The following is a 4,778-nucleotide window of genomic DNA, read 5'->3' as shown; positions in this document are numbered from 1 at the left end:
TCAAAGTAAGGTTTCAATTTTTTTTTTCCAGAAGGCTTTTGTGCCTTTAAAAGTTGTCCAACAGACAGAAATCCCACAGGTGACATTTCCCCTTCTCCATATATGTAAGCTGAGAAAAGATGCAGGAAGATGCAATATAGGAGAAGCTCATGCTGTTGGATTAATGCCTGCATATAGCTGTTAATTGCATAAAAGCCCTGTGGAGAAGGCCAAAAAAGGTGGCAGGCAGCACCAAGGTGCTTTGACAGCTGCCTAAAGTTGCTGCAACAATGCATTACCTTGGTAAAGACACATTGCCAATCCTGTGTTTGCCGGGTAATGATAAGGCAGAGGTGGGGGTGTTTGCAGGGGAGAGGAGTTCCTTACCCAACACACCTCCCATGCCATTTTCTCCCAGGTAGCTTATTCCAGTCTTAAATCCTGACTGGGGGAAAATAGAGGGCAAATGGTCTGGTGTGGGGGAAACGGCTATGGGAGAAAGCAGCTCCTGGAGACAAGCTTAAATTCATACACACTGTTGATTCTCCTGCGCAATGTCTCCTCTACACATTAACGGAAAGTCTCATGTTTGACTGTGTAGTCAATAATTCCTATCAAATGGCTGCCCACTTCAAGATCTGCCAGTGTGGCAGCCTCTCTTTGAGTCCGCAGAGTGCACCTGCTGGTGCAAAAGCCAGAAGGCTGAGTGCCACCAGCTGCACTGGGCAGACTGGCCCCTGGCAGGTTTCTGCTGGTGGAGAGGCATAAAGGGAACAGATCTGGGCATACTGGAAAAGATGGGAGCACCAGTGTCTGTCATATTCTGATCAGTGTTCTCTGTAAGGCAGTGGTTCCCAAACTGTGAGCCACAGCTCCCCAGGGAGCTTCAGAAACCAGCCAGAGGAGCCATAGAATTCTCAATAAAAACCTGCTGCCCTATACAATATATAGGATTGAATCCCTAATGGTCTGCCATGGCCAATGGCCCAGTAGGTCAAGGGAGCTGCCAGTTAAAAAATTTTGGAAACCGCTGCTGTAAAGGGTCTGTGCTGGTGAATGGACCCCTTCCATAACTGTGCTGTGTCACAACACCACCTCCTGACATTTGAGGATGATGTAATCACATCATCACTGAAGTTCCACATTGCCAGGCTCCACACTGCGCAGACCTTGGCTTGGTGGCTTGTGGTTGGCCACATACCTTGAAGGGAACAGTGATCCTGACCACTGTCCCAGCTTGGCAAATAATATGTCCCTGGGAGCATCCTCAAATACTCCAGCAAAAGAATGGAGATCTGAGGAGATCTGAAGAATCCTATAGGACTGGGGTGTCCAAACATTTTGGCAGGAGGGCCACATCATCTCTCTGACATTGTGTCCGGGGGGGGGGGGGCGGGAAAACAAAGAATTAATTTACATTTAAAATTTGAATAAATTTACATAAATTAATTTACATATTAAAGACTGAACTTATATGAATGAATGAAGGTCTTGCAGTACTATAAAAGGCCTTGCACAAAGCAAGGCCAGCCTTTCTTTCACTTTTGTGAAACAGCAAGTAGTGGAGGGTAACTGTTACCCTGCACATGCCTGATCTCATCTGATCTTGGAAGCTAAGCAGGGTCAGGCCTGGTTAGTACTTGGATGGGAGACCGCATGGGAATACCTGGTGCTGTAGGCTTATAACAAGCAACTGTTAACCTACACATGCCAGATCTTGTCTGATCTTGGAAGCTAAGCAGGGTCAGGCCTGGTTAGTACTTGGATGGGAGACCGCCTGGGAATACCAGGTGCTGTAGGCTTATACCATAGTCTTTCGAGACTGAAGGTTGCCAACCAACCAACCAAGTAGTGGAGGGAGCCCTTGTCCCACATTTCAGGGGAGAGGTCAAGCAGTCATCCTCACACTGAGAGCAGTTGCGTCGGGCCAGCACGGGCTCCAGCAAGTCTCCGGAGGGCCAGAGGCTCATTGGAGGCTAGGGGCTCCCTGCAGGCCAGATTGGGAGCCCCTGAGGGCTGCAAGTGGCCCCCAGGCTGGGGTTTGGACACCCCTGCTATAGGAGATCAGGCTGTGGTCAGGGAGGTAAATAGAGTTTTTCTTTATTTACCGCTCCTGGCTGGCCTGGTCCCCTGCTAGCATGCATCCTATGCACTGGTGTTGGATAGGATGGGTCCATGAGTCACTTTTTTTAAGTGACTATGATATTGTCCCAGAATTCTTTGGGGGGAGAGAAGGGCGCAAATTGAGGAAGCAGGCTCGATGAATGAAGTTTGGTGAAATAAGGGAGGAATGTACAGGATCCTGGGATAAGGACAGAGGAAGCAAAACACAAGAAAATATTTCTTTACCCAGCATGTAATTAGTATGTGGAACTCTTTGCCACAAGAAGTAGTGATTACATCTTGCCTGGATGCCTTTAAGAGGGGATTGGACAAATTTCTGGAGGAGAAGTTCAATACGGGTTACAAGTCATAGCAGGTATGTGCAAGCTCTTGGTTTTAGAGGCAGGCTGCCTCTGATTGCCAGATGCAGGGGAGGGCACCAGGATGCAGGTTTGTCTGTTGTCTTGTGTGCTCCCTGGGGCATTTGGTGGGCCACTGTGAGATACAGGAAGCTGGACTAGATGGGCCTTTGGCCTGATCCAGCGAGACTGTTCTTATGTTCTTATCTAATACACAGAAAGGTGAATAAATGTGATTCTGTATGATAGCTACCCTGAATACTTAGTTTCGAGCTTGAGAGTTGCTGCAGTGTCATATAAAACATACAACCCATTCCTTTCCCCCATCATACTATAGCATGCAACCACATTTCAGAGTGTGTGTTGCATACTATGGTTGGGGGAGACCAAAAGGCCAACCAGAGGTAAGTAAAAGTCTTTTTTTACTTATTCCTCCATTGACCTTCTCGCCTTAGGCGTCTCCTTGGACCCATGCCACCTATGTAGTTGGCGTAAGTCTGAGAAGGGGGTGAGGCAGGTTGGATAATGGGGGATAGGATCTATCATGTACTTGTGCCACCATGATCCTCCCGTTCCAGCCCACTCCCCACCCCTCTTAAAAATGCCCCAAACCACCCATGGCCCACCTACAGTTCGCCCCTGCTGTCACCTTACCTGGGTTGGCTTGAGCCAAACTCGCTTTCACACAGCAGCGGAAGTCTGTGCAATATAGGATGGCCAAACAAGTGATTCATTTGAGGACTTTGCCATACACAGAAACATGTAACTGAGATTTTATTTTCGGCCTGTTTCCCATGTACTGTGGACTATAATAAAAACTGCTTGTTCATGCCATACCCTAGAGTAGCAACAGGAATTTGCTATCTGAAGCACATGTGACCTGGTTTCATGGATCACTGTTTGGGATCTGCAATTCATTTCTCTTCCTGTCTTCCGAGGGCTTTGTGAACACAGACCACCTGGGCAGTCCCTTCAGTCATTGCTCCACCATCAAGTTTTTTCCCAACATACTAACAGGTGGTTGAAGGAATTCCAAGAGTCGGGTCAGCTGAGGCCTCAGTCAATAGCTGCACAGTTTCCTTACAGGGACTGTGCTGTGGAATTCCTGGCTGATGGAGGTCATACTTGATCGCTTGCAGCTTCTCAGATAGAAGTTGCGAAAACTGACTACACCCACAATTACTGGTAGGTAGGCAGGCGGTGATCCCTTTTTTTCTTTCTGTAGGACCATGTCGATCCAAGAGGACAACCCACAGTAAGGAACAAAATGATGGTTTTCCCTCAAAGCATATCCCAACAACCTTTTGGCTGGAGAGATTGTGTCTATGGACAAATGAAGTTTTCTTATACTGAGGCAGATCTTCTACTGAGGGCGCAGTCCTAACCAACTTTCCAGCACTGGCATAGCTTTGCCAGTGGGGCATGTGCTGCATCCTGCAGGTGGGGGAGGGGCAGTCATGGAGGCCTCCTCAAGGTAAGGCAATGTTTGTTCATTATCTCGGAGTGACATTGCCCTTATGTCAGTGTTGGAAAGTTGGTTAGGACTGCGGCCTCAGTTGTTTAGTCTAGCAGAGCATTTCTCAACTTGTGAGTCATGACCCAGTTTCTGGTGGGTCCTGCAGAGCCTCCAATGAAGGCATGAGTGATGGAAAGATCAGATTACTAATTGCCCTAGCCCTGAGGCTTTTCAAAAATCAGAGAGCTACTAACTGCCCTACAATGTGCTCAGCTTCTGCAGTTTGCAAACTTGTCTAAATATAAAGAGATAAATGTTTGAGCATGTGTTTTTCTGGTGTGTTTTTTTCCAAGTCCATCAGTGACAGGTAGTAGGGGCAGGTGAAGGCTGGGTCATACAACTAAGCCCCTCAAGCCTATTCATTAGGGCTACCTCATTTTGAGAAATGGATTGAGTTTTTACAAATTAAAAAAAAATTACTTGTAAATAATAAAATATTATTTCTTTCTAGATCACTGTTTTTTTCAGTCTCGTAAAGCTAGGTGGGTCCCGATAGAGTGTCATTTTGAAAAGTGGGTCCCAGTGCTAAAACATTTTTGAATCACTGCACTAAGCAATGGGTCCTCCTTTACTACTTGCCCAGATTCAAGTGCCACACATACTTATTCTCATTTTCCAGTCCACAGCCTTTATAAGGGTAAGATGGGTGCTCTTATTATCAACCATTTCCTTACCCCTTCCCTGTATGGTAGTGCTACTTATTTACTAAATTTGCCACCCAGTGAAAGGTATCTTACAGCTTGCTCCTGCTCACGTTTTCTCAGAAGTAAATCCCATTGAATGCAATAGGGCTGACTTCCAAGTCAGTGTGTTTTGTTTTG

At 46.7% G+C, this 4,778-nt stretch overlaps 1 pseudogene; it reads left to right on the top strand.

Moving 5' to 3' along the window:
- Nucleotides 1-1,540: 1,540 nt before the first annotated feature.
- Nucleotides 1,541-1,660, top strand: LOC136649834 (5S ribosomal RNA; annotated as a pseudogene).
- The last annotated feature ends 3,118 nt before the right edge of the window (nucleotides 1,661-4,778 follow it).

Source organism: Tiliqua scincoides, chromosome 4 (assembly GCF_035046505.1).
Source record: "Tiliqua scincoides isolate rTilSci1 chromosome 4, rTilSci1.hap2, whole genome shotgun sequence".
Classification (NCBI taxonomy): domain Eukaryota; kingdom Metazoa; phylum Chordata; class Lepidosauria; order Squamata; family Scincidae; genus Tiliqua; species Tiliqua scincoides.
The sequence above is the reverse complement of the archived record's forward strand: the minus strand, read 5'-3'. Positions and strand labels throughout refer to the sequence as shown.